At 33.7% G+C, this 21,387-nt stretch overlaps 1 long non-coding RNA gene across 1 annotated transcript; it reads right to left on the reverse strand.

Annotated features, from left to right (window-relative positions):
* Nucleotides 1-3,752: 3,752 nt before the first annotated feature.
* Nucleotides 3,753-6,608, reverse strand: LOC114302585 (uncharacterized). The gene is made up of 3 exons (XR_014339709.1): nt 6,268-6,608; nt 4,862-4,914; nt 3,753-4,382 (listed from the first exon to the last, which is right to left on the reverse strand). It is a non-coding gene; the product is annotated as an uncharacterized LOC114302585 (long non-coding RNA).
* Between the last annotated feature and the right edge of the window lie 14,779 nt (nt 6,609-21,387).

A 21,387-nucleotide genomic window follows, 5' to 3' on the forward strand; every position in this document is an offset into this window, starting at 1 on the left:
CGTTCTCTACGATCATGTTCTCCAACCTTTGTTCGTTTTGCTTTGCTTGTTCCCTGATCGCTTGCATTGCTTCATGCTCCTTTGTTCGTTTTGCTTTGCTTGTTCCCTGATCGCTTGCATTGCTTCATGCTCTAGAGTCGAGGGTGAGGCGAAGTCCAAAGCGCGTCTTGCGGGGATAGTCTCCGGTCCAAGCATGTTTGTTGGAGTGAGGTCGTCTCTCTGCGTGGTTTCATCAGTGACTATCGGAGGGTCTTCCGTTACGCCCGCCATGGATGTGTTTGAGTATTCCCACCAACGGCACCAATTGTGGAGAAGTGGTTTGGAAATACTCTTATGATCCTGAGAGACGCTCGTGATCCCCAGCTAGTCACCTAAAAAGGAATAAACACTCCGGTCGGGGGTGTCGGAATTAACACTCCGACAGACTAGTCAATCTCTGCACTCAAGATTACTTGTATTTTAAGTTAAGCAAAATGGTTCTCACATACCTCTCTCTAACTGATGTTCTTCTATTTATATCTTTTCTTTCTTCGGCCTCGGGATTAGGTCCATTTTTAATTCGTTATTCGGCATATTTTGTAGCAAACCGCTCTTCACTCGGCCCATTGCTTAACCGACTATTTGGCCTAGTAGGGTTGGATTCGAGCGTGCGAGCCGACGCCGAGTGCCACATATTTCGACTCTCCCAAGTTTGACTATCCGGAATCTCCACGACTCCCAATACTCGGCCCCCACAGCGACGTTTTTAAAACGCCGTCATAGGTTTTTTTTAATTTTAAAAATTCTAACTGTCCTAGTGGCGTTTTAGAAATGCCGTCTTATCTTTTTCTTTTTCTTTTTTGAAATTGTGTTAATTTTATGTGGTTGAACTAAAAGAACACCTGTAATAAAACTAAATAGCACTAATATGAACTAATAACTCCCATTCAAATAGCAAATACAACATTAATTTACTTTTCCATTCAATTTAATATCCAATCACCATTACCCACAAAATAACATATCCAAAAATTACTGCCTTATATACAAAGCCACAAAATAACATTACCCTCTTCTCTCTCTCACCACTCCCTCATTTAACACAAAAAATAAGAAGAAAGTAAACCAAAACACCCAACCCCCAATCAGATCAGAGGAAAAAAAGAAAAAAGAAGAGAAATAAAAATCCAAAGGATTTTAACACAAAAAATAAGAAGAAAGTGAACCAAAACACCCAACCCCCATCCATCCTTCACCATTATTCTGAATCGCTCTCCATGCTGCTTCCCATGGCCTTCAATCCTCTCGATCTCTGCCAATCGTAAAACATAATAATAATAAAAACAAAGCCAATAAAAGATGTGTAGTGAATAGATAATAAAAATAAATATGAGAAGTTCAAGCTACTGAATGTTATTTTAAATAGTCACATTAGGTCAAATTAACCTTGGGTATTTCAAACTATTAGAAAGTATACAATCCCATGTCATACTCAACGTAATGTTTCTCTGAAAAAAGAAAAATAAGCTACAAAAAATTACTAAGAATATTAATGCCAAAGCACAAAGAGAAAAGTAGCTACACACATGTCACACCATCAGTAACAATGGCAACTAAAACATGTATTTACTATGTACTTAGAGGAATGAGTCTTCCGTCCTTTGTTTTATGGTGTTTCATTACTAATTTGGCCAATTTACAGTTGCTCAATATACTCTTTCTTTTTTAGATTCTAAAAAATCCAACCCAACCTCTTGAAATACTACTGGTTATCTAATCAAGATTTGACTAAATTAAAGGAATTGAAATGCACATCAAACAAGCAAACTTACTCAGGTTGGTTGGGTGCATCTTCTGGCTCAATAGTCATCATGTACATATCCTTGTTTGGCTCCTTTGCTGGATCTTCCAGTATGTCTCCCATCATTGCCACACCACGGCATGGACACACACGTAAGAGAGAGAAATTGATTTATGAAGAGTTATAACAATATGTAGGATCTTAAATTCATCTTCTAAGGGAACAATTCTAAAAAGCTCAAATTAACTAGTTCCAGAAGTTTGACTGGGAAATGCATAGGTTATGTTTCAGTTTATTGATGATAAAGCTGCTACTCCAAATAAATAAATATAAAGAAAAAAGAAAGAAAAAAATCAAAATGCCCATAGAGGTGCATTGATATATAAAATATTCTAAAATTTAAAACTAGATCCCAAGCATAAGCAATTGAACCATGTAAATTATTTAGAGCTTGAAACTATGGAAAATGGGAACAGTTAGCAGAAATTATACCAGTTGCCACCTCCACGTATATTCATTGCAGTCAATATATCCTTTTATGTGCAAAGAGGCACTACCTTTGAATTAATTTTGTACTACAGTAGTGTGACAGATTATGGGTAGATCTTAGTAAATCATGCTTCTCAGAATCCCATTCTACTCCATAACATTTATAATTATTCAAAATCCTTTTTAGAAACAAGCAATTCTTAGTAATAAAACACAACCACAAACGTTGAACAAAAATCAAAAAGCATATGTCAGAATGTTTAGACTCTTACAATGACATTTAAGTAAGAATTTAGCTTGTGTAGATTTTCATAAAATTCAGAAATTTGTATGTATGCCTTAATTCAAAACAATTAATTGAAAACAAAACATATTCAATCTACATTCGCTGTGAAATGTGAAGGAACATTTCCAGCACTATAGTTGTTCTTCAGTTCTTAGGCCAAAGAAGTACCAGGCTTGATCAAAAATAGAAGAAAGAAAATCAAATCCCAAAAGTCAGGCCCTAGTCTACCCTACAGAATTTAGTAGTGTTACTAATTGCTCTGTAAAACCAAAGTGCCATTCTCTGCCTACAGTTCCAGCAAATGTAATGATGAATTGCCCTAGGACAGAAATACTTCCTAAATAACTAATTGATTTGTGCTAGTTGCCAGCTGTGCTGCATCACATTGTATATAAAGAGTAGGCAAACCAGTAATTTCAGTGAGCGAATTTTTACACTATTGGTACACTTTTAACAGGGGTCTCCAAGGCAAAAAAAAAATTTCTTCAAATATTGCAATATCGGAACAAATCAATGGCAATTACACTCCCTAATGCTGGCAATATGTAGGGAAAAAAATTCCAGAAGTTTCAATTTGAAGTTAATAACAACTCACAAAACAAAATGAAAGAAGTTAAGACACGTTGAAAATAGCCAACTTCCTGCAAATGGACAAATAACCTTTCTCTCATTATTTGAACCAGTTTTGTATGTATCTCATCTCTGTGGATTTTATAATCCTAAAAGTTCAAAAGAAATAAAAAACTGTGAGATACCTTGTATGAAATGAAACACTAAAAAATTACAGTATTTGTCATTCACTGTTAAAAACATGATCCTCATATTATAAATGGCTCAAAAAAAAAAAAAAATTAAAGCCCAATGCTAATGATGCCAGCAGAAGCATAAGACATTCAACTTGTAGTTGCATCGTTTTTCTTATCATTACTTTTATTGTGGCTAAAGCAATATATAGTGTATTCCTTCCAAAAAAATGTCCTTTGTTGAAAGGGAAAGAACCTTGAACAAGCTCATAAGCAAGTTACATATGAACTTTTTTTTATCAATTGCTCAGTTCGTGTGCAGCTCCAAATAATATAATATTTAAGTTATGCAGGAACAGATGACACTCGAACATATATATATATATATATAAGTAGCAAGTTATTTTACCAAAGCTACTCGATCAATCTCAGACAGCAGTAATATAATATAATATTTATTTTTCTTTTTCTTTGTGATAGGCAGTCAACAATAAATCCCTTATCAATGTAGTTCATGGAAACAATCACATTACCCAGCAATGTAACAACAAAAAAACCTCCACATATCAGTCATTCCTAGTAAGTCTCCAAATCAAGACTACATGCACCTCTACGACACATGAATGAACTTTCACTTTACAAGTTTAAGTCAAGATATAATTACCTGAAAACAACAATCCTGAGGAAAACCACTGCATCCAATCCCCCAGAAGCTAATATTTCTACTTCAGATGCTTCCCAGGTCATTACTATCCAACTAGGGGATGGAACAAATCTGTCAAAAGAGAAATGGTTGTTGCGTTTTGCCCGTAACTGAGCAAGCCTTTGTCTAAAGTACACACTTGCATTGCTAGGCTGTTTTCTCAAAACGGAGTATAGTGCAAAAGCCACAAGACAAAAGCCTGAATTGATACCAGCAGAAGTTAAGAGGCCAGAAATATCCATCTCTGTCCAATATATCTGTAAACTTTTGGTGTGTCATTAACCACGAATATCATGTAAGTACACCATACGACAAATCCTGTGAGTATTAAAAGCACTGGAACTCCAGGAAAAAGTAGCTATTTTGGCACTGATGTAGGAGCTGCAAAAGTTACAATCTCATGAATGTTAGAATGTTTACAGCATTTGTGCAGACACTAATGGAAAACTGTGTTTAACATACCTGTAAACCACACGGCATGGAAAATGCATACGGCTATATTTAAAACTCCATTATTTTTTTCTTTTGTTTTTTCATTTTTATTAGTAATGAATTGTTATTGTTAAAAAGAAAAGACACAAAACAATGGGTCTTAAACAATCAATGAACCCATATACATATAGATGCTTTACAAATGTTTGAACTCAAACAAAAAAAAAAATGCATCCAAACAGAGCATAACTTATATGTATTGATTAACAATAATTTTCTACACAAACTAAGCAGAGGATAACAAAGAAATCCAGACGCACTTGGTAACAAAATGTATTCACATATTCAATTACAGAAGACTATTGAACTGTTAAAACTCAACAGCTCTGCATCTTTTTCTTCTTTGGTGATTGGTAATAAAAACTCACCAGCTCTTCAGTTCTGCCTTGTGCCACTTGTATCGGTGCCTGAACATCACAGACTGTTGATACATCATTTTCATGCCACTAAAAAGTACCAACCAAATGCAAAAATGTTGGCTTGGAGTAAACCTAGTGCTAGTGGCATAACAAATGGACAAACTTCTTACAACATTCTTCATTGCTAATGTAGGAACTTTAAAAATAATAATAAAGAAAGAAAAGAGCTCCTATACTAAAAACCCGTTGATAGATCCTTCTAGACTAGTAGAATCCAGATTTACATACACATTTAAATTTATACAAAAATAAAAAATATATACACACATTTATATCTTTGTTCTCTTGTTTGCTTATCAAAACATTCCCGTACACACAGTGGCATTTTTTTGAAATTTAACTTTTAGCCTAAAGTTCTAAAAATGTCTTTTAATTTGGCCCTCTAAATTTTTATATATATGTTCTCTTGTTTGTTCACTTGAAGATTAGGTGGTTGGGTTTATTTGTTTGTGGAAATACTTAACTTCTAATCAAGTTCTCTTGAAGATTGCAAGTCTTTGCTAAACAAGATTTTCATCATGCAGAAAATGGGTTTTTGGACTCTACTTGAAGGCTTTCTGCTCCTAGCAAATGCTCTCGCAATACTAAATGAGGAGTGGATTCTAGGTCCAAGAGGGTGGAGCTTCTCAGGCTTCTCTGGAGGCAAGACAAAGTCATTTAAGGGGCAGCTCATAGGTCTTATTTATGCAACACAATGCTTGAGAGTTCCTCTGATACTCCTCAACAGTATTTGTATCATTTTGAAAATGGTGCCTGGATGATGTTGCAGCACCAAGTAGTGTTAGATTGAGCTTGTGTTAGTCTTAGGTGATCTTGTCACAAAAATAAATGCCTAGTATGCTATCCGGCCTTACAAGTGATGTCCAAAAATAAAAAATTTTCTTGGAAAATATTATCAACTTCTTCTTGGAAAATGTTTTTAAAAGCCCAATCACTTCAATATCAGAATCTCCTTGTTAAGAATAATATTGTAATACTGAACATCTATACTGTTAGATTTCCAATCAACCATTTCTTCATAGAAACAAAAAATGCTAATTACGTAGAGGTGATAAATGAGGAGTTTGAGGAAATAAAAATTTTACATACCAGAAGGTTCGAAAAATAGAGGTGATAAATGAGGAGTTTGAGGAAATAAAATTTTACATATTAGAAGGTTAGAAAAAATGTAACTAAGATTTCAGGTAAGCTAAACAGTGACATAGTGGGGGGGGGAAAGAAAACGAAGAAACCAAACATTTATATATACACACACACACAACACAAATAAGCAATAGATCTCAATAACCAAATCGAGAGAGACGAGAAGGAAGAGCTTGAGAGAGAGAGAGAGAGAGAGAGAGAGAGATCAATACCTCGCGGTGAAACTTCGAAATCGAGAGAGAGAACTTCAAAATCGAAATCGCTCTGAGACGGATCTAAGAAATCAAGCATAGCCTTTCCTGAGATCACTTCCTCTGCGATCGAAACCAACCCCTCTTCTCTCTTCATAATCTCCCAGAGCTTCAGATCGATATCGCAAAGAACAAAGGATGAATCGAGAGAGACAGGGGGAGAGTGGAGCTTCGTCGATATCGCTCTGATGAATCTCTATGAATCTCAAAGATTAATCTCAAACAAAATCGCTCTGAATCGAAATCGCTCTCAAGGGTTTAGAAGCAATTGGGGGTGAGCAAAGGAGAGACGTGAGGATTGTGAAGGCGTGAGATTCAAAATGAGGGTTTACAAAGCTTTAACACGTACTCTAAGATTCAAAATAGGCGCATGAGGTACAACACATTTGGAGGCAGTTTTAAACGGCTCTTATTTAAAAATGGTGTCGTTTTATTAAAACAATGTGCGACGTTTCTATAAAACATCGTTAAATAATAATAAAAGCGAGGTTTAAAAAAACGCCGTTAAAAAAATGCCGTCTAAACTCATTTTTCTTATAGTGTGTGGAAGAAATGTTTGAGTACTATTTGGAGGTGATAGAGGTTTGATTTTTGAAGTACATACTTGTAGAGGAAGAAGTGTTTGAGTACTATTTGGAGGTGATAGAGGTTTGATTTTTGGAGTACAAATGGATTGTGGATAAGATGAAGGCAAGAGAGAAGAGCATCATGACCTCTTTTTGTCACTAATTCTTTGCTCAATAGCAAAGCACTCACTAGGCTTCTCCTTCTTCAAAATGGTTGAATAATGCCTTTATTTATAGAAGAAGAGGTTCGAGGGTGTGCACAAAGTCAACCAGACAATTTTCGGATGGATTATAAAAGTACAACAGGTGCAGCGACAACCAGATGCACTACACATAAGGTGGCGTGCTGCAGGGGTCAAGTGGCGCACACCATTTTCTCATAAACCTATGCTATTTCAAGAGTGGCACACACTACCCCAGGAGTAGTGCACTATATGGTGCGCGCCATGCCAAGTAATTTATGCATTTTGTATAGAATGGTGCAAGTATGGCATGCACCACTGTGGGTGTGGCACACACCATTTTGGACAAAAAGAAAGTGACGCACATCATTCCTTGGTTGTGTTATGTGCTATATTTCAACTTCCACAAGAGTGTTGTGTGTGGAGTGGGTGTCCTTGATGATTTGGTTGATGATTTTGCCTAAAAAATGAATTGTCTAAGCCAGAAATTACCCTTGAAATTCCTAGGCATGCCTTTATTAGGTGCCAACCCAAGCAAGAAAATGATTTGGAGACCAGTTGTGAAGAATTTCAAGAAGAAGCTAGCTGGATGGAAAAGAAGGCTACTATCATTTGTAGGGAGGGTAACACTAATAAAATTTGTTTTGTCATGTTTGCCAATCTATTATATGTCTCTTTTTAAGCTTCCTAAATGTGTTGCAAAGGAACTTGATAAGCTACATGCTGCCTTCCTCTGGGGTGATTCAAATCTGAGAAAGAAATTACATTTGGTGAATTGGAAAGAGGTAACAAAGAATAAAAGACAAGGAGAGGAGGGTGGTTGGGAATTAGAAACATCAAAGTAGCTAATCAGTGCTTTCTATTGAAGTGGTGGTGGAGATTTGGCTAGGAAGATGATGTACTATGGAAACAAATTATCAATAGCAAGTATGGAATAGTGGGGGGTGGATGGCCTCCCTCTAGTGCAATTTCTAGCTCTGGTTCTAACTTGTGGAAGGATATAATTTATGTGGCTCAATGTAATGATAGACCCCACAAGTTCTACCTGGATAATGTGTAGATTAGAATTGGGGATGGTAAAAGAGTGAAATTCTGGGTGGACAATTGGCTGCGTGATGCAAGTCTCATGAATCATTTTCCTAGATTCTATTACCTATCTGAAGAAAATAAGAACTCCCTGAGCATGCAAATAAACAGAAAAGGAAACCAAAGACACTAGTGCTTTACTATCAGAAGAAACCTCTATGCACGGGAAGAATATGAGGTAAGAAGCATGTAGAGTATGCTTGGGGAAGGCCCAACATGAATAATGAATTCTATGAATTCCCTAAGATGGAAAACAGATTCATCAGGTTCATTGGTGTGAACTCAGCATAGGTTCTATGTTTGGAGTAGCTGAGTTAATATGGAATAACTTCTCCCCTCCAAAGGCTAAATTTATCACTTGGTTAGTGAAAAATCTAAAATCCGCAAGATATTGATCTGTGATTATGTATCAATTTTAAACAGTAAATAACAATCCTAATCAAACAATCAAAGACAAATCGACACAACGATTTAATATGGAAAAATCACAATTGGAGCGCCTCCAATTGTGATAAAAAAAATCACAGGTCAAAGCCACAAAACAATCCACTAAGAAGACAAAAAGGAATTACACAAGTGTACTCTCAATTACCTAGCGAATCATCCCGAATTGAACCGACCCCAATGTGTCTCTTCCAACACCATCTTCACATTGGAATTATCTTGTCCAACGTTGAATCCATAACGCCGATGTGGAATCATGACAATGAGTCACTCCGGAATCCACCAAAGCTTCAGGCCCAAATTCCACAGAGTCCACCAAAAAAAAACTCTCTCTCTTTTGTGAATAAAACAAAGCAAGCAAACCATTTGATATAATCCACTCAATTCATGATATAAACTCTCACAGATATCAAAGGAAATAAGCAAAGAAGCTCCAGCTGAAAACTCTAATACCCAAGAAGAAGATCTGGAAGTTGTACTCTAGAAACTAAATTAATCACAAATTTATAGCAAATAGAATCGCGATCTCTGCTAGAGTGCAGGAATGGATACTCGAGTGATCTGACTAAAATGCGTGTTTCAGAACAAGGATATATGCTCGAGCACAAGAAAGTTCGATTGAGTGTAAAATCTTAACTCCCAGCTCGATCGCTGACATAGTCAGCGAAGTGGCAAACATGATAAGATTAAGATAACGAATTCCTTTGTATAGGCACAATTCGAATTGAATTCGCATCTAAATACTCATAGCCTCACTGAAATAAAAGATCGAAAAAAATTATAACTGAAAGGAGTTTTGTCAAATCGGATTGCCAATAAGAAAAAACTAACAATCTCCCCCTTTGGTAATGCCGTGACAAAAAACACCTAACAAATAAAATCCTAATCACCCCAACCCATTACAGCCAACAAAACAAACTTCTTGCTTAAGGTCAAGATCTACAAAACAAGTATTAGTGCCACAAGAGTATATGGAAAAACAATAGACATATGACCAGATTATCTTGAAGCATGAGATGAAAATATGAATAAATGAAAATTGGAACCTAACAATCTCCCTCAAAATTCTCCCCTGTTTTTTGTCATGAATTGACAAAGAAAGCTGAAATAACGTAAGCAAGATAATAAACCACACAAGCAAAGACGAGAAGAAGTAAAAATTAATAACATGCAAGAAGTAAGTAATAAATAAGCAATAGATAGCAACAACAAACCAACTAATGCCAATCTCCCTTACCAAACCAATAAATGTAGGATAACCCAAACCCCCCCTCCCTTCACTAAAAACAACCATAAACACTGAAAACAATGAACAAGAAAAAAAAAATATATAGCGGCGCAAGTAAGGAATTTTAGATTTGTACCTGAAAACACACAAGAATATCCAAGAAACACAATTACTTAAAAACACAATGTGCACATTCTTTAGAAGATTCCTCACAAAGAATGTGATGTAACATGTGAAAAGCATAGATCTCATGATAAAAGTGTGTGTGCAGCTCTTGGAGTTCGACAAACACTAGATTCAAATCCTAGTAGTGATCGGATAGCTGGACTTTCGGCAAGAGAATCTAACCATAACTTAGGAAAGTCAAACCACTAGGAATCAAGTGGTATTTGTTGAGTAAATGCAGAGGCTCCCCCTCGTTCAATGAATCAGATTTTTTTTTCTTCTCCATTTTTTTTTTTTTTTTTAATTTTCTTTCTTTCTTTTACACACTCATTGGCGGCTTTCACGTTCAACAGTATGGAAACCAAACCAGAGAAGGATGGATACAAAAAGGATAACCTGGTTAATGACTCCGAGGTAGCCTTTTCCTCATGGCTGGACTCCAAAGAACAAATGGGAAAACATTGGAGATGCAAAAAGATAGAAGGTGGTTAAGAGACTCAACATCACTCATGATATGCTAGTACATATCAATTCCTCTATAAATGCAAAAGACACACTGCTAGAAGTCCATAGAGAAAAATGATCACTTATGCGAAAGATTATGATATTTGCTAATTCAAGAGTGTGTACACAATGAGGCATACTAATTAAAGAATACACACTCTGAAATGAGTAATGATCACTGAAAGCGCACACATATTAACATGTAATGGATATTTTCATCAATTCCAATATCCACAAAGAACTTTTCAAAAATTGCAAGCTAGCAAAACCATACTAATAAAATCTTTTTGATTTTTTTTATATTATTTATAAATAAACTAAGCAAGACATAATAAAAACATAGAGAAAAAAAAATGAACAAGCACACACAAAATGACCCAAACCAAAAATCAAACAAAAACCCAAAAGCAAAAAGAAAAAAGGCTAAAACAAATAAACAAATTAACACAAGTCAAGTTTTCTCACCCAAACCGCTTTAGTATCAACAAAGTTGTGAGAATTGCGGTTCTTGGGTGGTGTCTTGACGTTGTGGTTTTCTTCCTCTTCAATAAGAACCCGTCTTGACTTGGTTTCCAACTTCTTATTCCTAGGTGTAGACAAACACAACCTCTGTTCATGTTTGGTCTCAAGCAAATCAAAATAGCGAGGTCTAATATGACCCTTAACCTCATTACGACCAATGAAGTGTCTCCTACCCCACGAGATGTTGAAATTTCTTCCATCTCTATGAGACACTCCCATGCAATTCATAACAATAAGGGCAAATATGACCATACATACCACAATGATGGCAAATAAAAGTAGGGTGTACCTTCTTTTCTTTGACCTTACCAACTTTAGGAAGCTTGAGAAGTCCTTCCTCTCGTTGAATCTCTTGCTCTCCTTACCCTTGAGTTCTTGTATCATGAGATATGGATACACTCTATTTTTGCTCTTTGTTATCACCAAAGCCAGTGCCACTCTTGTCAAAACAAATTTGTTGAGACCCTATGATATTGTCCAAAGTCTTTGATCCTTTGTTCAAAAGACCAATGGTTGCCATAGCACACTTGAGCTCTTCCTCTTTCTTGATGATTATCTCTTCCATGCCACCTTGAGGTATCTTGAGAGTTTCAATCTTTTCTTCATACGTTGCATAGATTTGCTATAGCTTATTCCTCTCTGTCTCACAACTCAAGAGTTTTGCACAAAGGACTTATTGATCATTAGATATCTTGATGGCATCATTCCTAGCCTCAGAAATCTCCTTCTTTAGTTTGACATTCTCACTTTCACATGCTTTGAGTTTCATAGTGAGTTTGCCATTCAATTTAGATAAGTTAAGAGATTCCTGATAAAACTTTTCATAAGCTTGCTGAAGCTTGTCATCATCACTCCCCAAGGATTCATCATCAGTGGCATTCTCAACCGACCTCTTCGGATACTCTATTCGTCCTTTAGTTTCGGAAGCCGCCATGAAAGTAAGGAATTGTTCACGCCCCTCTTCGCCCTGAGCTTCATTGTCACTTTTATCTTTATCAAATTCTGATTTATCATCCCAAGCAATAGCGAAGGCTTTCTTCTTCCTCAAACGATTATGGCATTCTTGAGAAAAGTGGCCAAATCCTTGGCATTCATAGCATTAGACTCTTTCAGAGTTCCCTTGTATTTTTCCTTTCTTCTTCTGGATTATAGAATTAATTTTGAGTTTATCTTTGCCTTTGGATTTATGAGTTGATTCCAAAAGATTATGATTCTTTTTCAAAAAAAAGACTTTTTAAATTGTTTAATGAAAGCATCTGTAATCTTGGAATCGATCTCACAATCCTCATCAGAATCCTTTCCAACTGTATGAGCATTACTAAAAGCAATATCGTCTTTTTTGGTTCTTTATAAAATTTCTATGTGCCTAATAAGTTTGGAGATTTCCAACCAAGTGATCCAGCTTGAGGATGTCAACATCTTGAGCCTCCTCAATAGCCGTAACTTTTGGTTGGAATCGATCAGGTAAGGATCTCAAGATTTTTTCCACAATCTTGGATTATGGTATTTCTTCACCTAAATTGAAGCTGGAATTTGCAATGTCACTCAACTTCGCATAAAATTCATCAAGGGTCTCACTATTTTTCATTGAAAGATTTTCAAAACTAGACGTGTGCCTTTGAAGTTTTGAGCGTTTAACAGAATGAGTGCTCTCATGAATAGTTTATAAGGTATCCCAAGCCTATTTTGCGACTTCACAATTGCAAATCGACTAAACTCTTATGGTGTGACGGCGCAAAAGAGAGAATTTATAACTTTACTATTCCAGCTACTATTTTGGTAATCAGTTGTGTCTCACTTATCAATTGGTTTAGGGAAAGTTACTCCATCAATGGTAGTCGTTGGTTCGGTCCACCCACACATGACAGATTGTCAAACTTTTTCATCAATAGATTTTAAAAATGATCTCATCTGAGCTTTCCAAAAGGAATAATTAGATCCATCAAGTAGGGGTGGTCGAACCATAGAATTTCCCTCACGAATTGAATCCATTATCACAAATCAAACACGATCTCGCTCCAATAGTTTAAAAAAAAAAAATAGAGCGACCTGCTCTAATACCAATTGAAAAATCTAAAATTCCCAAGATATTGATTTGTGATTATGTATCAATTTTAAATAGTAAATAACAATCCTAATCAAACAATCAAAGACGAATTGACACAATGACTTAATGTGAAAAACCACAATTGGAGCGCCTCCAATTGTTAAAAAAAAAAAAAAAAAAAAAAAACAAACAAACAACCCACTAAGAAGACAAAAAAGAATTACACAAGTGTACTCTCAATTACCTAGCGAATCCATGCCCGAATTGAACCAACCCTAATGTGTCCCTTCCAACACCGTCTTCACCTCGGAATTATCTTGTCTAACATTGAATCCACAACGCCGATGTCGAATCATGACAATGAGTTACTCCGGAATCCACCAAAGCTTCAAGCCCAAATTCTACGGAATCCACCAAAGAACAACTCTCTCTCTTTTGTGAATAAAATAAAACAAACAAACCATTTGATATAATCCACTCAATTCATGATATAAACTCTCACAGATATCAAATGAAATAAGCAAAGAAGCTCTAGATGAAAACTCTAATACCCAAGAAGAAGATCTGGAAGTTGTACCCTAGAAACTGAATTAATCGCAGATTTATAGCAAATAGAATCACGATCTCTGCTAGAGTGCAGGAATGGACACTCGAGCGATCTAACTATAACGCATGTTTCAGAACAAGGATATACACTCGAGCACAGGAAAGTTCGGTCGAGTGTAAAATCTTAACTCCTAGCTCGATCCCCGACATAGTCAGTGAAGTGGCAAACATGATAAGATTAAGATCACGAACTCCTCTGTATAGGCATAATTTTGATTGGATTCGCATCTAAATACTCATAGCCTCACTGAAATAAAAGATCAAAAAAAATTACTACTGAAAGGAGTTTTGTCAAACGGGATTGCCAATAACAAAAACCTAATAGTTGGCTTGGAAAGGTAGGTTTAAAACATTTGATTTCCTACACAAAATTGGGGTTTTAAGGGCTAAAGTGCATTCATCATGTGTGTTTTGCAAATCTGATTTGGAATCATTAAACCATGTCCTGCTCTTTTGCCCTTTTTTGTGGAAAGTATGGTCCAGCATTATGGATTGGTAGGGATTATATTGGGTTTTACCAAGTCTAGCGGAGAGTTTGTTGCTATGGTGGATGGATTGGAAGTTCAAGAAAACAAAAAAAAAAAAAAAAAAAAGTAGCAAGTTTGGGGAGCCATCCCAATTGCAATTTGGAAATACAAGAATGAATGTGTTTTTAATGATTTCCAACCAAATTTAGAGGATTTGAGTGATCTCATCAAAGTAAGATTATTGGTGATTGTTATCTCAAATTTTCAACTAGTGAGAAGATGCATTGGGTGAGAAACTAGTCTTGCGGTATGTTAATTGCTACTAGTTTTCTTTGGAAGCAAATGATGGTTTTTGGGGTATGATGTGCTCTGTTTTGTCTTGTGTTGACCATGGTTTGGCCTTGGTTTGCCCTTGGTTTTGTTCTTTGTCTATTTGTATCATTTCGGGGTTGATTATGCTTTTTATTTTTAAGGTGTTCTTCTGGTTGGTTCCTTACCAACTATAGATGTGGTGCTTGCATAGAGAGCAAAATGAATTTCAGTACAAAGTGTAGGGATGCAAAGTATAATTTATTTCAAAATTTATATCAAATTATAATTGTATTAGGTTAAAACAAAACGTCGATTGTGAATGATTAATAAGTTGAACTAGAGTTTTACCTAAATTGAAATCAAGTAACACTATTTTCTATAGTGACACGACCTTCTATCTATTTATCTTCATTTCTCTTTGATTTCTTTGCCACCTTTTTTGATTTCAGAATTTATTTATTTATTTATTTATTTTTATCTCTTTGTCCCAATTTTTAGCATACGAACATATATATATATATATATATATATATATTATATAACTCTCACATACTTATAACGTATGACAAAGTGTATTGATGAAAAACATGGATGATTTTCTTCTGTTACCCTCATTTTGTAGTCACATTCTTCTCACATGAATGAATTTTGTTAAAGATTTAAACACTGAAGTAATAGAAGTAAGATATTAACACTCGTATAGGGACCAAAGTGGGATTTGACTAAAAGTGCAGGGTGTTGATTGTCACGATTTCATGTGTAAGGACCAAAGTAAGACTTGACCAGAAATGCAAGAGTTCTATCATCATTTCATGTATAGGGATTAAAATGAAATTTCTTGCAAACTATAGAAATGCAAGGTATAGTTTACCCAAGTCTGACCCATGAGACAAGATGCAGAAATAGACAACCATAAGGAATTAGGAACAGTCAGAAACGACTGTTTCAACTTACCAACTTGTAGGGAGAATTATTTGATGGTGTTGTAGAAAATTCATATGGTGTCTAACTTGGTTTTTATTAATTAATACTGTGAGACTCAGTATATTTACGTTGTTTTTTAGAGACATTATAGCAAGTGTTTTGCGATAAATGCTATGCAATCCTATCAAACAACCTCTTTCTATTTAGAGGGAAAATCCTATAATACAAATTTTGAATTATGACTTTTGTCATGGTATCTAATTATAACACATGGAGATATTAGTTATGATTGACGGCCCAGAAATTTGTAAAGATAGGGTCACTCTAAAATCTTAAATTCTACAAATTTTATGAAAAAAAAAAAAGATAAACTAATTAAAATGTAAACTTATCCAACTTCAAGTAAAATAAACTTTTAATAAAATACTTTTGTCTTAACAAAAAAAAAAAAAAAAAAAAATACATAAACTTCTACGATTTGCAATTGACAAGGTGCTTTTTTTGGAATGCAACAACCTCATTTTAAATAGTGTCAAACGCATCTTTTTCTATATATGTTGTCAAGCAATCCTCAAGTAGAAGATGACTCTTGCAGTAGGGTTGACTTTCTTTTGAGAAATTTGTCCATATTCGCTTAAACTATAATAAAATTAATTTTAAAAAAAAAAACTAATAAAATATTTACAATCCAATTTGTCCCTCAAATTAGAGATTTTATTCTAAGCATGAACAATTTTTTTAAAATTGTACTTGTATCACTTTCATATATATATATATATATATATATATGTATATATAGGGATAGGTACATACATTGCATATACATAAAGAGTATTCAATGGAACAGTAAAGTTAATTAAGAATACGCATTCTTGTTATCAACAATTTTCAAAAATTATACAAAGTATATCACTTTCATATACATATATATATATACTAGCGAGTGGTACACGCGATACGTCTGCAATTCAAATTAGTAAGAATAAAAAGAAATAATAAAGAAATTAATATCATAATATATACGTTATCTAAGTAGTAAGAATGCTCTTAATAAACTAAAGATTTTAAATTCAAATCTTGCTCACATTTTTAAATAATAATAATTTTTTATTTTAAGATATAAAAATTTGCCACGTGATAAAAAGAGAAACCACCAAACGCTTGAACACCAAATGTAATGCTCACATATATAATAGTGTGTATATATATAAAGAGTAATCAATGGAACATTGAACTTAATTAAGAATAGCTGTTTTTGTTATTCAACAAATTCTTCACAACGAATCTAACACGAATATTATTGGCCAATAAATAGGTTCTTGCAGTAATACCAATGTTCCAATCAACAACCATGACAAAATTTTCCGAAAGAGTATAAAAAAATATTTACAATCACAAAAATAATCTCAAATTATATTTTCCCCAAATTGAAAATCATAAACCCTAGATTTACATAAATAAAGCTAATCCTAAATAAAAATAATACCTATTGAAATTCATATCGTTTTTTTTTCCCCCACTTTTTAACTCCTAAATTCTTTCGTTAAACTCAATCAATTGTGAGAGAGAGAAACAGAGCAGTAGGAAGCAATGTTTTAAAAACCGGATCGGTGAGCGAACTGGAAAAGGAATCGGGTGGACGAGTCACCGGTTCAATCGTCGGGTTGAACCAGAATCGAACCGTGACGTAATTAATATATTAAAATTATTTTTAAATAAAAATATAAGTAATAAAATTATATATTAAAAATATTAAATTCTCTTAAATATTTGTCCTAATATTTTTTTTACTGAAAAATATAATAATATATTTTAAAATATTATTAATTTTAATTTTGAAAGAGGAAATCAAATATTTAATATTCCCTCCATATGATTTTAATTCAAATAATCTGATTGAAAGAAGAGCAAAAATTTTGGAGGGATACCAAAATTTCAATATTCCCTCCAATACATTTGATTGAATCCCACATGAATTTCTTGAGTTTTTTTTAAAGAATTTTTTTCTTATAAATAGGTGAAGACTTTCACAATAATTTCATCAAGCTCTTAATGGGATTCCTCACAAGAAGAGACTCTTGAAAGAGAGTTTCAAATTAAAATTTTCTTATATTTTTATATTATATTATATATATATATATATATATATATATATATATATATATATATATATATATATATATAATAAGAAAGAAAGAAAGAAAATAAAGAAAAGAAATTTAAAAAAAAAAAGAAAGAAAGAAAAAATCAACAAAAAAAATCCAAGTCGATCAACCTGGCGAACCGGCTCCGGGTCGACCGGTTCGCCAGTTCAACCGTCAGTTTTTCCAGTTCTCTCTAAATAGGACGGTTTTTAATTCTGACCGGTTCAGAGGGTATATCCAGACCGGAATCCCGACCGGTCAATAGTTCAACCGGTTGAACCTGCCGATCCAATTTTCGAAACCTTGGTAGAAAGTATATATATATATTTTTATTTTTTTCCCTCAAAGCAACGTGTAAAAGTAAAAAGTTAGAGACTTTTGACTTCTAAGTGGTTGGTGGGTGGTGGGTTGTTATTATTATTTGTTGGGTCATCTAGTAATTAAGTAAAATTTTTAACATAAAAACAGAAAAATTCAAAAGTTTTGACAAGCTGATGGGTGGATGGACCCATCATCATAACAGCGGCTTCGCGCACTGTTAGTTGTAATCGAAAATATTCAGTCATATTTTAAGTGGTGTTTAGTTATGAATCTTGGTTATGAATTATTGTCATATTAATTAATATTTAGTTATGATTTATTTTGATTATAATCCAAAAAACCTTTAGTCATACTGCAAGTAATATCTAGTCATGATTTATTGTGATCTTATTTTATTTTTTTTTTGGAGGAGTTTGTACGGTAAAGAGACCCTATTTAAAGACTTGTTCAAAGGAAGTAAAGTTTGAGAAACTGATAGGTGTGAAATTTTTACATCTAGGGTTGAGTTTTATGTTTGCTAGATGTTAACTAATATTTTTTTTATTAGATATTATGTTCGTTTAAGTTAATGGTTGGACAATGGACATGTTTATGTTTTGAAAGTTCGTGTTTTGAAAAACTATAGCAGATTAATGTTGAACAATATATTTGCTCAATGTTGTGTTTTTGCTTAATTGATTAATATTATGAGAGTAGTTTGTTTGATGTGTATTATTATTTTTTAAATTTATGATAGAAAAGTATTATATAATTTTTTTTGTGAACAAAAATTATGTCAAATCGTAATTTCAAATCAACCGAATCGTATTTAAATGATTTGGTTTAAATTGATTCTATAATTTTAATGATATAATTTGATTTTAATTTTTATGAAATCATAAATAATAGATTGATTTTGATTTCATCCCAAACCAATCCAAATCGGATTATGGTAACGCTTATTACATTCTCATTTGGTGATGAAGGTCGTCCCCCACAACGTAACAAGTGTTCTCGTTGGTCTGCTTTATCAACCGCCACAATGGCTTTATTTTGTAGTATCTGATCAAATTATAAAAACTTATTTTGTTTGATCGGAAATTATAAAAACTTATTGACCAAATCACCGTTAGGATTTATGACATGCACCAAGAGAATTTTTTAAGAAAATATCTTCTATGAAAATCAAGGATGCTGCCGAAAGCCAAAAGCTAATTGATCTTCTTCTAATGCCCACATTTTTTTATTTTTTTTGGCATTTGACGGGGCTTCCTCATTTCATTGCGCAAATTTCAAGTTCAATTTTGGGTAAAATACATTTTCCCCCTTAATTGGAAAGCTAACAGTCACCCAACAACCATGAATTTGGGTGTCTCTTGTGCATTGCGCATCGCAGTGATTATTGTGCCACTTGTAAGATCCTTTTGAATTTTATTTTGATGATCCAAATAATTTAATTTTTAAAAAATATTGAGTAGAACATAAAATGTCAAGTTGGTTAGATGTCGATAATTTCTTCATCAAATCACATTTGTATTTAGTTTGATATTTAGATTTTTTTTTTATTATACACAAATATGATTTAATGAAAAAGCAATCAATATCTGCTTAATTTGACTTTTTTACACATATACGTTGTACTTGATATTTTCTAAAAATAAATGGCTCAGATCATTAAATAGAATTTGAAGTGAGTCCTACAAAACAAACATCACAACAATCACTATTGTGCATTGCGCACAACACTTACCCTAAGTCCAACAACCATAGCACAAACTTGAGAAAAGTAGACTAAATACAAGTTTCATAATGAAGGAGAAATAAACAACATAAATGATTTCGAAATCCTCTCAATATGAATTAAAATCATATTACCTTAATTTGACATAACCGGCCGGGTTTAAAATATTAGAAATTCTTCCAAAAATACATTATGGAAAGGGCTTGAATATGGAACCAAGTGCATAAGAAACAGGCACTCTAACCATTAAGCCATCAATATAATTATTAACAATATAGTAAGTATATATATGCTATATATTTAATATTACCTTAATTATTTTTACTAAAAATCAATGCATAAAAAACGTAAAATAAATTTTAATATTTTTTTTTTGTAATTGTTTATTATTTATTATTTTTGTAAGATCATTATATTTACTATGACATGTAACAAATCACATAAAGAGTGAAGCAGGTGAAATAGGGTTAATTATAGTAGGAGGCTCAACTATTAATGAATATTAACTTATCTTGTTCATTCTGGAATTCGTATATTTTGACCCTTAAATTATAAAAATGTATCATTCTCACCCTCTAAACTATCTTTAAAATATGTGTATTTGTATGATTTTTTATTGTTGAAGGATGAATATGAATGGATTCATAAGAAAAGGTTAAAGTGATATTCATGAATAGTAGAGGGATCCTGGTGAAATATTTCAAAATATATTATAACTGTACTGTCTTTTTCAATTTGCCAAGCGTATTGTCCGATCTCCATAAATGTGTCAAGCCATAATTGACGCAATGCTAGAAATGAAAACACCGCGTCATGTCCCATTTCCAACTAATATGTGTCTCTATGGCTCCTAACGTATTAAAAATCTTAATGGTATGGCTCAATTTAACTATTAAATTGTATTTCGTTCATAAATTTAAAAAGAGATTTAAAATGAAAAAAGAAAAATAAATAAATAAAATGTGAATGAAATATAAATTTTACCTATCTTTCACACACATATATATGTTGGAAATGGTTATAAAATTCTGAGTAAAACTAGAATTTTTTCCTAAGTTTGGTCTAATTTTGAGGTGGACCCCGTGCATCGATTTACGCAGGTCAAAGTGGTAACGCGTTCTATGATGCGTTGTGCTTCACGTGGTATATTTGGTTGCTCAAAACCATTACCGAGTGAATGGAAAATTGAAACCAAAGTATGCTCCATGGAAATAGAGTTTTTGTGGAAATTCCTTAAAGGTTTGAATAAGGCTTGTCCCACATTGATTTTGTGGGAGGTTTTGAAAGGGTTTATAAGGCATGGGTTTGGTACTTGGAATATGCCCCAAGGGGTACCCAAGTGTTTTAAAGGGAGAGGCTATGGGCAAAATGGGTTAGACCCATTGGACTCAAAAATCACCACACGCGCGCCGCTGCCGCCGCCCGATTGGCTAGGCTTGGGCGCTGGTGTGTGGTTGGGTTGGGCTTGTTCGGCCCAATATTAATTTTTTTGGGTCAAAAATATTTGAATTCAATTTTATTAATTCAAATTAAACTGGTTTGGTTTTATTGTACATCCAAACAGGGCTCTTCTCGAAAATAAACTAGTCGGGTATTATTGCACACCCAAACAGGGCCCTTCCCATTTTCGTTATCTGTTTGAAATATAAACTGATTCAAATCTGTTTAAATTCAAAACCATACCTGTTCAAAATAGGTTTGCACCTATTTAATTCAAAATCTGCAGCCATCAATCCATCTATAAATAGAACAGTCCTCATTTGGATTTTGTAACTCTAATTTTCGTCTTTCTTAATTCTGCAAACATCCTCTTCATTTTGCTGCATTATTTTCTTGTCAGAGA

The sequence above is a fragment of the Camellia sinensis genome, chromosome 9 (assembly GCF_055761805.1).
Source record: "Camellia sinensis isolate YWXY chromosome 9, ASM5576180v1, whole genome shotgun sequence".
In the NCBI taxonomy this organism is placed as follows: domain Eukaryota; kingdom Viridiplantae; phylum Streptophyta; class Magnoliopsida; order Ericales; family Theaceae; genus Camellia; species Camellia sinensis.